Source organism: Haemaphysalis longicornis, unplaced genomic scaffold (assembly GCF_048455015.1).
Source record: "Haemaphysalis longicornis isolate Haplotype H1 unplaced genomic scaffold, Haemaphysalis longicornis Haplotype H1 scaffold_6, whole genome shotgun sequence".
In the NCBI taxonomy this organism is placed as follows: Eukaryota; Metazoa; Arthropoda; class Arachnida; order Ixodida; family Ixodidae; genus Haemaphysalis; species Haemaphysalis longicornis.
The window spans coordinates 181,571,183-181,589,830 of NW_027526407.1; the positions used below are offsets into that span (position 1 = coordinate 181,571,183).

At 45.0% G+C, this 18,648-nt stretch overlaps 1 long non-coding RNA gene across 1 annotated transcript in view; it reads left to right on the forward strand.

Annotated features, from left to right (window-relative positions):
* Positions 1-2,403: 2,403 nt before the first annotated feature.
* Positions 2,404-18,648, forward strand: part of LOC144142090 (uncharacterized) — a 28,366-nt gene continuing 12,121 nt past the window's right edge. The window contains exons 1-2 of the long non-coding RNA XR_013316824.1: positions 2,404-2,516; positions 15,962-16,048. This is a non-coding gene — a long non-coding RNA (uncharacterized LOC144142090). The remainder of the gene's footprint in view (positions 2,517-15,961; positions 16,049-18,648) is intronic.

Below are 18,648 nucleotides of genomic sequence, written 5' to 3' on the forward strand. Positions count from 1 at the left end.
AACTGCAGCTTTCGCAGTGTCGTAGGCATGAGCAAATAAAATGTGTTTTTTTGTCATCTGACTGAGGCCTCCAGAACTCGTCCTATTGTTCATAGCGTGCAGGAGAAGGTGGCAATGTGCCAACGCATTTACCTGACACTTTGTGTAAATAGAACCAACCTTTCCTTCCCTATGCGTCGGCAACCAATAAGCGCAGATTTTTCGTCGCAGTTTCTGTTTATTTGTGATTTCAAGATTTGTATAGTAGTCATACTATACCGACCAGGGTCCAAAAATCCTGAAGTCCAAGATGATAAAATAGCAATAGAAGAGTTCTCGTTGCATGTAAAGGCTGCTAATACCTATTTCCCAGAGACGTCATCCATCCAACCACCTTCCGTAATTACGATCACATAAGCGTTGCAATCACCATGATTACAGTGTTTTTGTGTTCGCCTTTTTTTTGCAGAATTTTGTTCTCCTTGTAATTATTGTAATGTAGAACTGATTCAAACCACACTTGTTACCCGTATACTTACTGAAAACCACCGGCCGCTTAGGCGTTAAAGATAGTGCTGACCAGGGAACGTCAAACTTGTTTTGTGGCTGCAGGCACAAGACTTGGACTTCATAGTGGGTAACCGTGCATGGAGATCAGTGTTAATTGGTACGCTGCGCTGGTCCTCATTTTTTTTGCGCTCACAGCAACACGATGAATATAAAACAAAAAGGGTGTCAGGCGACTGCGGAAAGGCGTGCGTACATAATGGATAGCCGCGCTGCACAAAACAAACATGGCTGTGAAAGTATGCATGCTATCGCATTCAATGGTGCGCATTGTTTTCTGTGATAATTTTGTGGCTTGTGCTGTAGACACGTCGCATATAACGAATTTCCGATTCTGCACCATCCGCTGGGTGGCGTGCAAAGTCCAACTTATGCTTTATTAACGAGGTTTTGTTTGTCTCTCCAGCAGTTTTTGAGGGGGTGATACTGGTGGGGTTCTCTTGTTGACGGCGCTGTTCCTTTCTAGAGGCCTCAAATTGCCCACTGCTCCACTGAGGCGAAGTACAACCCTTCGTCGTTCACAATACCATATTCGCTGCAGTGGTCTCTAGGAATATCATTCCCATCAAACGTCCGTGAGCCCACGTGAACACCCGTCAGTAAAATTGGCCAATATTCTTTCGGCGGCGTCCATGACATAGGCACCCCACAATAGTTTTACGCAGAATAACAACGTTTTCTCTAACGGTGGAACGTGGTGCAGAACGCGAATGTGTTGTACGTATGCGGCCTCAATTACGTGAGTCAAGGCAATAACGAGGCGCAGCAAAAAAATTACGGTTGATCCATCTTTTTAAGGATTCGGTAAAACAGGAAAGTAAAAGGTGCCTTCACCGGAGCAGTTGAATCCTAAAGGAAGTTTCTGCATGTGTGAAGGGTGCAAAAAGAAATAGCCGGTTTATTCAGGGGCCAGAACACCAAATCTGACATGCACAGAAACAGCAGCTTGAAACACAACGGTCATGGAAACAACGCCAGCGCGAAGATTGTCTCAGTTCACGGGCGTCCCCCGTACACAAAGGCGCTAGCATCGAGACACCTACTGTAGGCGCTCATTAGCGTCATCATGCGCTAATTCGCTTCGCCTCACCCACACGGCAGCACCATTTGCATTATTCATAAGAAAAGACAAACGCCACCTTTGTAAACCTGCTCATGTATCTGCTCATACAGCGCAGTCGGTAAAGCGCCACGTACCTCCCGTTGCGACGAGAGAATTCGATAGGCATGGGCTCGAATACGGGCACCGCAGTGTTATTGGGACTTTTTCTGGTGGCGTCACTTCCATGACAGAAATGACGTGACCTAAACCTTCGTCTACCAGGTATAAAACACTTTCGTGCTAGAAAAACCACGAGTGTCGTTGTAGCAATGTCATCAGCGACAAACGAACAAAAGATACAAATTTTGCTTGCGTATTTTTAATTTTTAGTTGAGAAACATGTGTTGTTGTGTTAGAAAAAATCTGAGTGCTTCGTAACATAGCATGCGCGATCAAGAGAGATTTGAGAGAAATTGCGTATCCAAGGTTAGCATCATTGAAATATTGAACCGTATTTTCCAAAACATCAGCTGGAAATTTGCCAAATGCGAGAGCTTCGCCCATATTTGTCATGCTCGCGAGCTGTTTGGGAAGATCACGGCAAAAGGGGGGTAACGTCTTCGCTACAATACTACCGATGATGCGGTAAATGTTTCCTTATAAAAATTGCAAATCAAACAAAATTTGGTCACAATCTTTAATTTCTGTGGTTCCCCTCACGTGCCTGATTCTCCACTGGTCACCTTTGAAAGGTTTGGCAATATTTTATTGTGACGGGGTTTTGAATCGAGAATCATCTACATGTACCAAAGTTATTTTTAAGCTTTTTGTCTGTTTTACCTCTGTAGGTACTCTCGGAAGACCACAGTTGAAGCAGTCAGCCAGTACAATTATTCAATGAAGAACGCCATTCAATACGCACTTCCAAGTAAGTGAACGTCGCTAATTATTTTTATTGTGGCGTCATATTGTACCACAGACTTCAAAGAGACCTAAAGACAACAGACATCCTTGTGTAGGCTTAAAGCTCCATACTGTGAATATTTCTCAGCGATTCTTCTGCCGTGACTTGATATTTTCGCTAGAAAAAGGAAAGCCGATTTTAAAAAAGTGAAGGTATGAATTTTTGGACAGTTTGCGGTTGCCATAAAATAAATAACAACTGCGAGATAATTTTCTTTACTCGATGGTGCAACACATGAGCCTTTTCTAAACGACAGTCCGAATGAAAGGTCAACTAACCAACGACGTTCACTTGCGTTAGCTTTTTGTCCTGGCCGCTCATCGCGCAAACAATTTTTTGTAACACCAAATGGTCATTGCGAGTAAGTGCCTGGTCAGTAGACCTTATTCCACCGCCTTTTCCTAAAAATAAACCTGCTGTTCTTGATACGGATCCATAGCTTGTCATTTTTTCCAGAATTATGTTTTTGAAATGCATCCATTTTGTCACTGTGATGAAGAAGAAGCGAATGTTAGCACATCAGATTTTCTTTGATTGCGAGCAAGATATATCACAATATGCCAGTGGAGGTAAAGTAGGGACAGCGTAGGGATCAGTATTGAAACAAAGGGCCACCTCCAGCAAAGCTGAACCTGGGAAGGCGTGAAGCATGCAGTGTATAAGTGTATGATACGGTGTCAATGATGCGGTGTTTATGAATTATGCGGTTTAGAAGTTTGGAAGTAGTTAGGGAGGTTTCGTAGCTGAGCGTTCTGCGTGTCAAGCATTGGAAAACGAGCTTAAGGATGTGCACTCGTAATGCTTGTTTTTGCCTATGCAGAAGAAACGTTGAGGCTCGAAGCGTGGGAAAACGAGCGTCGTGGTGTTTTAGTACCACTACTGCATGAGGCGTCCGCAGGCCGAACACCCAAGGTGCTTTATTCCTAAAAGTGAAAGAAGCAGGTGCCATAATTTCGGCTGAATTAGATCGGCTGCCGTGCCGTTGCTTTCGGTTGCTCTCTACTCAGCAGGTTTTGGCTTCGGTTGGACATCGGCGGTCACACTGCCGACCAGCGGACACACTCACCTGGGCCCGCTCAAGGGTTGGTCACTGCGGAATGCTGTCCACTTGGGGTGTTTGTGAAGAAGGTGACCAAGTACAATATTTCGCCGATGGTGCAGTGACACCGGCGAAGACAGCTTAAAAGATCACCCAAAAAGAGATCAGCGAAACTTTGTTGCATCACCGGGTTGTCATAGACGCCCCTGACATTAGCTGCCTGGAGCTCATCACGTATCTATGCTAACTGCGAGACGTTTCGTCAGAGTTTCACATTGAACTCGGCTTTCGTCAACAGCGTATCGCTTTCCACGTTTTCCTTTCTTGCTTTGTTGAGGGCTAAATTGAACAGTAGTTTCTATTAACTGTGTTAACTAAAGTTTTTATTTGATTCGTTTTTACCCATCACGTGTGAGAGTCTTGCTCCTAGGTTAAAGCCTTCATAAAGCCCACAAAGTTGCCCCGTTTTCATGCCTTTGCATCACAATTGATTGCTTGCTCTCCTTTGCTTCTTGTCGTGGTTGGTGTTCCTTATTTTTGGCACATGCCCGCTGGGGGAATACGCCACAATCCGGAGCTTTTCGGGGTAAAGTGCTTGTTATAGGAATATGAATGTATCCCATCGCAACTGGCTTTTCACCAACATGGCTCTTCACAACACATGGAAGACATAACGATATCAGCGCAGAGGATTGGTGACTTAAAGGCAGGATGGAGCGTCAGCAACTTCGTTTGTACAAATATCAAGCAATTCTCCCCTGGCGCCAAAGTGCGTTCCTGGATTCGAATGGCTAACTGCCCATGGAAGTGTTACGGCTTCAATAGACGCTACGAAGTTTTTTGGGGAACTGGCTACATGCCAAAACCTTCTTCCTGGCTCGTAGTGCGGATCAATACGCTTCCAGCTTTGGAAAACAAGAAAAGCAGTTGATGCTTGTGTTCCAAATCAAGCACCGCCGGCAATGCTACTGGGCTTTTCGCCGTGGAATTTGCCAGCTATTACCATAACACATAAAAAACAAAAAACATAAAAAAACGGATCTCTTAAAATGCCTACTTCAGGGTACACTTGCCATATTCACATACATTACTCCGCAAAGACCTATATATTTACAGATGAATTGGCAACATCTGACCGTAGTTCTTCGGGAGTTTTTTTTATTTCGTTAGCTAACACATCACTGTCATACAGGCTTGAGGGAGCCACTTCGTACAGGCTAGCTGGAATTTATGGAATCAAAGGAGCCATACGGTACGTACTTCTTCAGCCACCGACGCAACAGACCATATTCACAGACTCGACAGCCACCCTACAAAGCCTGCGACGTGCTACCTGTTTCAGCATCCACGACCACATCCCGCGCGAAGTACAACACATTCACTATCTCGCGTACGCTGGCCATTGCGTAACACTTCAGTGGCCCTCTGGACACAGTGGCGTCCTAGGAAATCAGATAGCAGATGAGGCTCCACACAGGAGCGTAGAAACGAAAAACTAAAGAAGCATTTTCTTCGCCAAAAGTGATGCCTCCACTATTACCAAAGCACTAGCTCTAGCAGAAAGAAACCGCTGATGGTCCCTTCCAAAACATCATCATGACTTTCTATATTCAATTTTCCCGCATATATAAGACTGAGGCTGCCAGAAAGACTACCTCACCGGCGGAAAACGCTCTTTCATAAACTGCGACTCAATGCCGAGTTCACAAATACGTACTTTCATCGCAAGGACCCAAAGTCGAAGCGCATATTGCAACATCTATAACGCCCCACAAACCGTTGAGCGTGTCTCTTTAGAGGGAACCGCCTAAATTCACGCAAAGAGCCTGTTACAGCAGATGATGACATGTCTTCCCCCTGGACCAAGTACGCTGATCCTGCGACTTGGACCATGTCATTCTTCATCATCTCAGCGGAAAGTGCTGGATGCGTTATTCGGCTGTCTTGAAGATACTGGAGTCGCTGCGATTTTATAGCCCCCCTTATCGGGGCAGTCTTCGCTCCATACCATGTCCCTCTATATGACGCTATCTCTTTTTTTCCTTTCACCTACTACTCTTTGTACTACTCATCTATCTTTATTTCATTCCTCTTCCTGGAAAGCAGCATGTCGACTTACGCATTTTAGCTAACCTTTGTGCACTTTCTTCTTTAATAATGAGCTTTTATTTCTCTCTCTCTCTCTCTGGAGAACGTACAGTGGTATCACCGGTAGAAGTTTTGTTGCAGACGTTGCACTTATCATCTTTGAAGAAAGAAGATGCCTAACACTCTAAAGTTATGAGATTTGCCGCTGGTATCAACAGTGGAAAGAGCAAAAAGGGCCTGGTAGGTGAAGGACAGCAAGGCACTGCGGAACATCAAGAAGGCCCTCAAGCGGCTGAATGCATCGGGTCGCTTCAGAATCCCCTTACGTAGAGTAGGGCTAATCAAAACAAGTCAGTAACGCATTACAAATGTGGGTCATTGCGCAAAAGAACAAAATGTCCCGCGTTGTGGAGGTTCGCTGATATCTTATAAAAGTAGAACGTGCTTTGAGGAACAGTATTGCCTCAATGCATGCTGACAGTAGAGTTGTCACTGATACGTTTCTTTAAAGGTAGATTCACTACGTGAAACATGCCGATCGCTCTCCTGCAGGCATATAAAGACATGCATCAAAAGATGAGTACCTAAGCCATACAGTACCAATGTATATCTTTTCATCCAGAAAGCATTCAGATGTCTTTTTTGGATAGGGAATGAGCTTTGGAGATAGCCGGTTATGAAGAAGTATGGAATTTAAAAGAGGTGATAAAGACGGCAAGGATAAAAGAAGCTTCGATTAATAAACAGGTTTATTTCTTGAAATAACAATGTTACAAAATTTGTCGCAAACTTATAGCAGAAATGTGCGATATGATAAAAAAACATACAAAGCACTGGTTACTTTCCATGCCAGACCACTTCTCAGTAATGCCACTGCACATTTGTGCGCCTGGCTACCTTAGTAACCACCAGAAAACGGGAGTGTGTGATTGTAGGAGCCCTTCTCATGCAGTTTGCTTGTATCGGTGGAATGCTGGTTTGCGTGTAACCGACAAATACCCGATATAGGCGGTGGCCCAAATTACATTAACCGAAGCCCTATAACATCCGTGTAGCGTGAAATGTGAATTTTCAGCCACATGTATGCACTTTGAGTTTAAAAAACGGGTTTTGGGCAGAAATCCAGCTGACTGAATTACCTAAAGCTGCTTCCTTTTCCTGAATAGAGTTGTTCTGTGCCTTCATGGCTCCTTATAGTCACTTAAATTTCTAAAACGACACTTGTATAAAATAAGCCCTAATGCTTGCAGCTGCGTGAGCAGAACAGCTAATTTCGTGTATTCTGCGCAAAGCAAAGAATGACATTGAGGGCAGATTTTAATAAAGTCCAAAAATAGGAGTAAAAAACCATCTTAGGAGGGTGAACCGGAAACACGAGTTGGAAATGTAAGCCCACTTACACGCCACAAGGAGCGAAACCCCTACTAAAAGCCAAGAATAACATCAGCGGGGTATAAAAAACGGCCTCGCCACAGCAAACGCCTAAGATGTAGGCTCGACTGGGATTCTGATAAAACTACCATTATTCGCTGAGTGCTCCCGCACCCATACGCTGCCCTAACAGAAAAAATACAGCTTTGATTATTTAGCGTAAATGGGCACAAATATTAGAACATAATTTGCAAAAAATAATAAGAAAAATCAGTAAAAAACATTTCCCAATAATGAAATGACGAAAAATATTTTTTTAGGAAAAAATTTAAAAATTTCGGATGTAAAGCAAGTTCGTCGCTATAATGATATATATTTACTTCACTGGCGAGAAGAAGAAAAACAAAACTATAAAAATATTTCCATGAATTCAGCTACTCACAGGCATATTTAGCTGCGAAGAACTCACTGCAGACAAGCGGCAGAAGAATGTACGCGTTATAGACAAATATCTGAAGAATTTTGCTGATTTTTTTTCAATATAAAGCTGAAGCATGCAATCTGCGGTAATTCATCCCTATATACAAAATAAGCAATATTGACTGCCTCTATAACGCAAACAAAATTAAATCCGAGTTCCACCCAGCGTGAAAGCGTGAAATCTGCTCAAAATGAAGAGCTGTGGTTCACGTGTGTCTGCTTTTACGTTGATGTGCTTGGCTGAGAACCAAAAAGAACCAAAAACAACCAAGCACCTAAGAACCAAAGAACCAAAAGCAAAGAACAACTTTGACGGCAGACATTAAGAAGGTATAAGAAATACGAGTAAACGCTTATCTTTGGAAGATGAACCCTTAAGTCCGAGTGTGCCCCGTAAGCACACGTATACGTCACAAGGAGCACACTCATACTAATAGCCATGCGGGGTTCAGATCAGCGGGTTTCAGAAAGCAGCCTCGCCACAGCAGACGTGTGAGCTGGAGGCTCGACAGCGATTAGGACAAACCTCTAGGCTTTTGTGTGTAGAATTCTTTGCCGAATGCCCTCGAAGCCAGTACCGTGTAACACCCTCGTTTCACAGAAAAATGCAGATTTGGTTGAAGTAAAACTCGTAAGTGTTATTAAACCGTAAATGGAGATAATTGGTGGAAGAGAGTTTGGTAAAATAGAAATAGGAAAAATCAGTAAACAACATTTCCCAAACAAGATATCAGAAATTAAAAATATTAAAGCCATACACCTCGCTCCAAACCGCACGAAAAAAAACGACCGCAAAATAGCGTTCAAAGAACGAACAACAAATGGCTAAAGTGGCGTAAGAACGTGTGTCGCCGTGCATTTCAACAAAAACTGCAGATTTCCCGAGAAAATAACTGTAATTGTTTTAATTGCCTAAATGAAGTTAATTGGCTGCATTGAATTTTTAAAACAAAAATGAATAGGAAGACGAGAAAAAATGTCTTTTTACAAAAATGTTCTGAATAAATTAAAAAGATTGATTTCCTATATACCACCCCCCCAAAAACCAAAGCAGTTATAAAAATTCCGTGAAAGAACACTATAAGCATGTACAAAACTATCATAAAGTACATACTCTGCAGTACCCTTTGCTTATCGGTAAAATACAGTATAGGGGAAGCAAAGGCACTTCGTGCCTTTTGGCGGAGCGATGTTTGATTGGCGCCCCCTGGCTCTGACGTCGGCTTAAAGATCCGGGCCGCTGTCGCCTGTTACACTCCGCTTGTGAGGGGTAGCAATGCCTGCGCATGCTTTTATGCATTAGGGCATTTAAAAGCGTATTTCTAGTAATTCTGTTATTTTTGAAGTTTCCGACACAACTGAATAAATTTTGGTTGTATCCCCCACAACTTTGCAACACACGAGGAGAGAAAGAACAACTTTCTTTAGAGCATAGTTCAGAAGGTCGTGTGTAACTCGTCCTTTCTAAGATATTTCGTGAGGTGCAGCGCTCAGAGTTTCTTGATATCTATTCAAAATGCGTCGGCTCCCCTATAGTAATTTTGAGATATTGTTATGAACAATCAACAACTTAATTCTACGTACCAAGCAGCGGGCCCATACACGCGCATCACACCGCAGGGAAAAAAGCGGCTGTCCTCTGTTTGTTTCATTGTCGTTGACTTGTATAAGATGAAGGCTTTTTTCTGTGCCCAACGCATTAATTTTTTTCACCCTCACAAACGTTTATTAGTCGGTTTTTATATATTTAGGAGGCTCACAAAGTTCATGTGGATATTTTCTTCACGCTGAATGGCACACATTCCTTTCTTCAGAAATTGGCTTTCGCTGTGGCTGCGTTGTCTATTCACATGCAAATACAATGAGAAGGTTTGTGCTACGCCACAGCAATTGCACCCCAGACAGTGTTGTCCAGAGTATTGAAGACGGCTTTTGTGCTCCTAAATTCTACCGTACCCACCGTTATCACAACCAACTGACTCTCAACACGCACATTTATGACATGATTACAGTGTTGAAGGCTTGATATAACGCAATAAATAGTATACCTGCATATATTACAATATTAGAAACCGATAAATATTTCCAAGCAGCTCGTTCTTGTTTTCCAATCTTTCCAAGTCTAAAGAACAAATCTTAGTTTACTCGGCACGGCGTCCTATGAATTAAAAAAATACACGCTTACTCTCTTGTCCTGGACTGAGGACCCGGTCAACTAATAAGTCCATTTTACTGTTAAACTTTTCTCCACCTCTTCCGTAAACACCCGCCCCCTTAGTGCAGTTTTCCTATAACGCATGTCGTAATTTTGGAAAGGTACGGCTGTGAAAATGCACCAAAAGATCCCACCAGGTCCTAATAAACATAATATTCATGTATATGTACCGTACAGGTGGCTCGCTTTGCTCAATCAACGTTCAAAGCGGTTTGAATCCTGTTATAAAACCACGGAGCGACTATACACACTGTGGGTTAGTTGTAACTGCACGAAACCTAGAGTTTGTGCAGCTCATAGTCCATGTCGGCATAATTTCTAGCTATGTCAACGTAAAGTGACGGCAATATTTTCGAGCGTTTGGCAAGCTTGCAAAAACTGTTTTACCTTACATATAACTACAGGGAATCGTAATGCCCTCTACCAAAGCGGACAACCCCGAAGTCCTGGAATTTGTTTTCGTATTGTATTTTAGCTGTTATCGGTTACCAGCAGCTGGCTGTAGCCTTTGTTCGAAAGATTGATTAATACAGAATCTGTCTCCTAGCTTTGACTCTTCACGCCCCGCACAGGACCGGCTTCGCAGGAATGTGGCGACGCCGGCAATGTTTCTCCAGGAGCGGTATCAAAAACTCTGCTTTACCTCACGCCTTGAGCTAGTAAGTTTTTGCTATTTTAACTCTATGAAATGCTAGGCGCACGCGAAATCTGGTGCGCAGAAGCATCAGACGTCATGCGAGAGCGAAGAAACTCCAGGGAGGGCAAGCCCGAGTGAAGCAGACGAGAAATGCGAGAATCCCCAAGGCGACGTCACAGAGGCATGCTTCGCAGCGCCGCCCGTAGTCGCGATCACGGCTAAGCTAAGCCAGAGTCCTTCAATGCTTCTCTGGTCACAAAACTCCCGGCCAAGACTCATACGGGGGCAAAGGCTACCGCGAGGGATGTCACGGCAGATCAGAAGGCATCGGGCGGCCGCCGCTGCTGTGTAGCCAGACCAGAAGAAGGAGCGCAGTAGCAGCATGCCGGTTCGCACCAATTTTTTTTGCCACTCACGAAGTGAAAGGTCCACTTGAGTGACCCACGACACGTAAAGCGAAAGCGCACTGCTGATAAGGCGGTGAGCGTCTGTTTGATCTTACTGCGTGGTCCGTTCCTTGCGAAACACGCTGTGACCCACCTCCCCCCGGCTGCCCTCCGATCAACACCAGCGCCGCGACCTCCCTGGGCAGCGCACGCAGCAATGACCAGAAAGGCATTGAAGGACTCAGGTTAAGCTTAGAGGTTTTGATTGGGGAGGGGGGGCGGAGAAGGGGAATAAAAGGGCCCGAAACTGTCTGGCGTGGGGTGCCGACACCTTATCAGGCCAATTGTGGTATATATTTACACAAATGGCGAAATGAACCAAAAGCGAATTTTAAAAATATTTCAATGACTACCGCTACTCATAGCTGTTGCGTATTTTGCGAATACAACACCGTTGCGTTGCGCGCAAGGTTAAGTGCGCAACTTTCGTTACGTCGCGGCAGCATCTATCCCCGCTCCTCTCCCTCGTCCCCTTTCCTTTGTTACGTTTCACCTAGATATAAGCGAGCCTGGAGTGAAGATAACAGTGGGTCGTTTCCCCGATGTCCGGTGTCGATCAGGAACCCAATCGCCCGGGCTCCGGTTGATTTGGCAGGAGGCTGGCAGGGCGATGGTGTTGAAGTTCTTGGAGATGGCGGTCGAATTGACGAACTCGAGGCGTTGAGGTTGATTAAGTGAAACGAAAGTTTATATACAGCTATTTACAATAGGAAAATTGGGTACATGAGTAGTTAAAAAAAAAACTTCAAACGTCAGCTAGACGCTATCTCCGAGTGCGCACAAATCACTCGAGCTCCTCAATTTCGTCTAACTCTCCTATTCTCGGAGCGTACACAAACCGCTCGAGAAACGACGGCCGAGACCCTGTCTCGCCGCAGGATCCGTCTAGTTTCCCGGTACGGCGCTGTACCCTAAAATTCCGACGCGATCATAACCTCTAGCCTAGGGGGTGCACAAATCCCAAACTTCGACGGCCGAGACTCCTTGTCCCGCCGGGAACTGCCCAGCTGGACGCTCAGACAAGAACGATTTCTAACGGCCAAGTTCGGCCTTATAACAACTCGAGCTCACGCTCTCTCGGGAACACCGCTACAGCGTTCGTAAACGCGTAAGGGAGTGCCCAAATTCGCGTAGACAGCTGTCACTGAGTGCGCTACAGAATATTCACTGAGTCGCCGCCATCTTTGGGTCAACGAACCACTCGCTGGCCAACAAGCGCGTACGACCCCGAAGGGCGAGGCCGAAAGGCGCGACTGTGCGTCGTGCTGACCGGGGTCCGTTAACAATGGAGGCTCGCGCGGCCCTCGTTCCGACGTCGGTAATCACACCTCCCCCGCGTTCCATGTCGATGGTTCTCGGAACCCTGCGGAACCGTCTGCGTCCACAATGGGGGATTATCATCATGGTATTCGGTCGGCCAGACAATCCTTCTCCCGTGCGCGCCGTGACAAATTGGCGAACGGCTGCCGCGTAGAGTCCACAGTGTTGAGCCACCAGACAGAGTGGCGGGTTCTCACGCGCAGCCTGCGCGCCTGGCCACTGACCTCATAAGTGAACCTTACACCTGGCTTTGACAATAAATCGACGCTCGGCTCTCTTGGTGACCGGTGTGAGCTCATTTCTTCGGCGCGCCTTTAAGCGGCCGTGGTATGCCACAATAGCGATTGATTTGATTGATTGTAGGGTTTAACGCGCCGACGCAACGCAGGCGGTGAGACGCGCCGTAGTGGAGGGCTCCGGATTTATTATGACCACATGGGGATATTTAACGTGCGCCGAAATCTCGTACACACGGGCGTTTTTGCTTTTCGCCTCCATCAGAAAAGCGGCCGCCGCGGCCGGGAATCGAACCCGCGACCTCGTGCTTAGCAGCGCAACGCCTTATCCACTGAGCCACTACGGCGGGTTCAACAATAGCGATATTTACCTGTAGCGAACTCACTATAGACTAGCGGTATAAGAATGTTAGTGTTAATAGACAGGTGCCTGATTTTCTGCAGACTTTTTCTTCAATCGTAAGCCAAAGTTTGCGTCCTTCAGATGGTTCATCCCTTTATGCAAAATAGGTAATATTCACCACCCCTATAAAACAAAAAAAAAATATTCCCAATTCTATCCAGCGTGAAATCTGCTGAAAATGAAAAGCTGTTTCTCCTGTGGCGCCTCAAACGTAGTTGTGCTCGCTGAGAAGCACAGCGGCGTATCCTTGGGTGGCTAGTTAACGTCACAAGCACTTGGCCTAGGCTGAGTATGTGTCGAACGGCAACCGCGAATGTCAACGCAATACCGACGACGTTCTTGGTCGCTAATTTCTCCATTGCTCGCAGGTAAAAGACAACGATGATGTGGACATGGAGCGCGAACACGAGCTGAAGGTAACGGGAATTGGGACTATGCTCGCGACCGTCAGTCTGTTTGCCGGAACTCAGGGACGCCAAAAAACCTCGTTCCTCAGACTACTAGCCACTGTACTGCGACGCCTAGGTGTCTTCCCTGGCAGCCGTGGTAAGCTCTGGCAAGAACGGCACCACAAGCTATGTACGAGTGCAATTTAAGAACGACGACAAAAGTTGCCTGGCGCCTGATCATCTGATCTGGCTATTCCTCCACGCGGCGCCAAGTGTACTTTGCGGGGGGTATTTTGAGCGCGACCCGAATCGTTTCCGTAATATTCTTACTTAGTATGCTTGGAAATTGCTTCAGCGATGAAAAACTAATTACTTTAGAAAAAGCAGAAGATGTCACGCATCAGATGTGACTCCTTTCAAAGCGGACGGGCTTGTCGACATCATGGTCCCAAATTCGGCGGAGGGATACCCTGCGGCCCCAGCGATGGCCATTTCACGGTGTTTCAGAGGAAATAATGGCGACCGTTATCATTTTGTCTATTACATGCCTCTACCCTCTCCGTCGCAATTAAAGCTGCGAAATTTTGTAGTCGACATTTGATTCATTTTGACGTGGATTTGTCCCAGGCCTGCGCTTGCCGCAATAGGCGCATTAGGCTCATAGATATTCTTGTCCGTGCCCCTGCGTGACGCATAACCTAAACAATATGAACGACGGGCTTCTATGCGCTTTAATTTCAAGCACTGCCGACAAAATACCGGAGTCATTTGGAAGCTTGCATCGCGCTCGATGGTAGATGCACTAAAGTTGGTGTTTGCATATTAGCTTTAATCTTTCGGGATACTCTGACATTCTACAAGGCGACATTACTGTTTCTGTTGGGTTCTTTTGCATTGGAACAGTTTGTTTCTTCGTGCTAATATTACTCCTTAAAAGTCTTCACACATGTTAAATTACTTTTACTTGATCTGCGAAGTTGTGATTAACTGAGAAATATTTCTGGTACATGGCTAAACCAATTAGCAGATCCTCTGGGTTTTGTTATCTTTGCAGGCGCCATGCAACTGAGGAAGAAATGAGAGTATTTTTTTTTGCTTCATAAAAACAAGTCACCGGGTTTTCTGCTTTTCAGTTCGAAAACAGCTCAATTATGCCTTGAAAGCAGCTTTAAAATCTTTTATCTAGTGAGCTGTTTTTATTTCTGTGTTCATTCATTCTTTGACGTTTCTGAGAGGTACCATAGCAGTGTATCTAATGCTCATATAAAAAACACATTAAAAAGTAAAACTAATATGCAATATAAACTAAAAACAAGGCATCCCCACAAGCTCTAAGGGTGCTGAAATATTGGGAATTCTTTGAATGGTAAACGGCAGACAGGACTTTCTCTACAGACAGCCCACGCCTTTCACTACAGAATTGGTTCCAGTGCCAAATTAGAGAAAATGTTTTAGTTGATGCACATCATTTTTAGGCGACACTCTATTGTTTAGCGCACGCTTGCTTGTGGTGCGAATTATGTTGGTGTGCAGGTCCACATGTATCTTGAAGGAAGAGAAACGCGGGTGCATTGTGTCAATCCTACACGCGGAAATATTATTCAAGTAAAGAACGTACTAACTGTTCTAGAATAAAAGCGTATCTTGTTTCTGTGCTATGCATAGGTTCCACAGGGTGTAATATGAAATCGTAGCAATGTTTCGAGCTCATATCAAGCAGTTTGAACCAAGGCATAATATATTCAAATGAAGTCACAGGTACCTTTGTTCGGTTGTCTGTGTGTAGGTACAGGTATAAAGCAGTGAGAGTGGAATTTGCTAAGGAGATTCATTGGAAAATATCGTGAACACGATTTTATACCAAAATAAAGACTTTTTGTGCCGGAAGACAGCAAATACAAAAATCCGTGAAAACATGACTCATAACAGCATAATTCCCAAGAGAATAAATGTTCAAACGAGAGTGCGTACAATCTCAGGTAGAGCCTTCAATTTTAAGGTATGTTAGTTGGTATGCCAACAAGAAATAGCTGACAAAGAAGGTACCCTATAACCGAGCCCTGTGATGCACCTGAATTCATTTCTGTGGTAAACGAGCTGGTTGAATACAAATCAAACTTTGAAGTATTCCATAGGACTCTTGACGTTTTTTAAGTACTAACGCGTTTCCTAGCCTGCTGTAAAGTACTACTAAACGTTTGATACTGAAGAACAGCGTGCTGAGCCTTTCATCGGGAAATTACAGCTCATTCCTTCTAACCTGTTTCAACGAATTCAACACTCTAGTGACGGGAGTAGGGAGTAGTTACAGTAAAGCCTTGTGATAGCCTTTTGATATTCATTTAAAATGTCCGGCATTTGCCCAAATTTGTAGGCCTTTTAAAGAGAATGTAAATGGAAACTTGCATAAATATGGAGTTTTGTGCCCCATTTGTTGCTCGTCGGCACTTTTTTTCAGTCGGGAAAGAAATTTTACACTGGTTTGGAAAGTCTTAACGAAAGTTTGTTTATGATCAATCTGGAGAAATAAGGTCACCTCCGAAAGCGCTAAATTCTAACAACAAAAATTTCCGGCTTCGTGGTCAACGTTGCAGTAATGGTGTAAGAACAATAATACTTGCCTACATAGGCGTGTGAGCATTGATTCTGGGTGTTTAGAGGGCTTTTAAGAATGCCCGGGGAGAGTCATGTTTTCTGTGTATTCTTTTATTTATCTGTGTCCACATTTGATTGGCGAACCTTGTTCTCCTATTTCTTTATGTAAACGGGATTGGTTTTTCCACAGATGGAACGAGGGTAAACGACACCGTCATCTTCACCGACGGACAAACTTGCGATCTTCTCAGCATACCCTATGAAAATTCCGGAGAAGGTACTTTCCATTTTTTTCTCGAGGTATTCGCGAAGAACGCTGTATTATACGCGATTTATAACCAAATAGCATGTCAGCTGTTACATGTAATTCCTGGATTTACCGCAAAAAGTGTGAATTCATTCCATCAGCTTTTATTGGTTTCTTTAAAAGGCACCGTGTCGCATGCGAAAATTGAGACCATTGTATTCTACATGCTGATAAAACCAATAAAGACTTATTAGTTTAGGAACTCCCGGTTTTCACAGTGAAGCGTTGTACAAGACATCTATAGGTAGTAATAGCTATGACAGCAGATATTTTCGCTACGACGAAAATACCGCTCGCAATGGTGAACCCGATCAGTATTTCTTGTCAAAGCGAAATATATTTTCATTGGCTATGCAATTGTATTTGTAGGTCCAAACATGGGCAGCGTGTTCTTTATGTGAATTTTCCACTTTACCTTTGTGAAAACACTAATACATTGTTACCAGCAAATGAAATGCATCCATAAGTACAAGAGCGGGAAGAATTAAGGTTGACCACAAGGCTACGAAAGCCGCGATCTTGTCTAAAAAAGGCGCTGGGAAGCGAAACGCGAGAACATTTACACAAAGGAGCCAGGTCAGCCAGTGTCTGAAGACAAGAACTTTGAGATTATTGAGTTTCCGCCGCTACAACTGCAATCTTCAGACCAAGTCCTCAAACTTCCACTCGGCCCGCAGCCCACAGCAACCTCACTGGAAACGTTCTTACCAAAAGCGCATGAATCGGTCCTACACACAGCCGTCCGCGCAGTCAAGATCCTCCCTTTTCACGCTTATTTAATCTGAGCGTTCAATCCTACCTGCTTTTGCGTCTCCTGTGCTTTAAGCCATTTTAACGTTCCTGAACACCATTACTTCCCTGCAACGGGAAGGGCAGTAAACCATCTTCAGAGCACCCAATTAGTGCTGGCGCAAATTCTCAAAAATGGGGAAACTGTTTCAATGAAACGCCTGTGGGCTGCACTGTCGCTAGTCCGACCTCCAGCAGCACGTTATGAGCACACAGTCCCTGTGGCTGCCATTTCCGAATCCCGCTTACGATCGGAGTTTCGCCTGCCGGCATACACACTTCATTAGTCTTTGCCGTGCTCGGACGAGAGCTGTGTGCTGCCCAGAATTTCTCAGGACTTGACCTTTGTGCTTCGCAGTGTCGCACAGTAAGCATCCAACGAATACATCGCAGCAACAATAAAGCATGACCGTGCGATCTTCACCATAATAACCGGGCACATCCAACCAAGGGCAAAATTCGACACGAAGCTTTTGGAAGACATTTAGGCCACTACACTTCTCCCGCACTTGCTCACTGGGGAATTCAATGCGCAGAATCCAGCTTGGGGCAGCACAAAAACTACGCCAATAGGCAGCATATTGCTCCGTGTTGCAAGCGAAGTGGGCCGGACCTGATTCCCTACATTTTTCTGCGGCAAAATCTCAAGCCTGTTGGATGTCACTATGGACTTTACATCCCTGCTGCCGTCTGTGTGCTGGCGTTCAGATATTGCAAGTTATGGTAGTGACCACGTGTCCATTTCCACAATAACTAAATGAATTTGTGGAGGACCTTTTAAGCAGAACGCATGTTTTGTGGACTGGGATACCTTCCATGACCTGTTAGAAGATAATGCTGGAGCCTTATCAACATGCGAGGGGTTCACAGTTGCCATTGGTCGGGCCGAATCGCAATCAACACGCAGAGTCCTTTTCCAAAGGACTTGGTCTAAGTTTTCTGGGGACTGTGAGAATCCTCGCTGTTTTATCGGAAAGCCGAGTGCCGCGACAGAAAAACCCTACTAATAGACGACATCCGAGCGTCCAGGCGCTCGCAGAAGTGCGTTCAGAAGCACGTTCAGAAACAGCTCGGCCGAGTTTTGTTCAGGATCACATCCACGCAAGACACTTACATGCATTTGGCAGGTGTTCCGCAGCCTGAGAGCCCCACTCAGTCGGGTATACGCATTTTCTTCAGTAGCCCTAAAGCGTGGAGTCAGTGAAGTAAATGTTTCGGAAGAATTTTGTATAAAAGTCATCGCTCCCCAGCGCCCTTCTTTGATTCCAGGGCAGTTGACCGAGGGCGTCTTACTATGAATGCTGTGATGATGGATGAGCGGTTTACCATCAATGAACTATCTGCGGCATTAAAAATGGTTAAATTGTCTTCCTCACCGGGGTATGATGCAGTCATGTATTCGGCTCTGAGACTCCTCGGCATCAAAGCACTCTAGCAGTTGCTCAGTGTATATAGCTCATCTTGGCAGACAAGCTCCGTTGAGGCTAGCTGCGAAATTGCTCGCTTAGTACCGGTTCTCAGTACTGAAAATACTGCAGAGATATAAACTCTCACAGATAGATTGCTCTAGTAAGCTATATTGGAAAGGTAATGAAACAAAGTACACCCACCTCGCCTTGCGGGAACCCTGGTGTGATGCTACGCTGAGGGTGGTTCAAGCGCAAGCGGAGAGCAACCGTCGACCAAAAGGCCGCCGGACAGCGGCACGCCGGTTATATGCGCAGCGCGCCCGAAGGAGAGGTCACCACGAAGAGAGAGAGTACTGCACATGCGCAGCACAG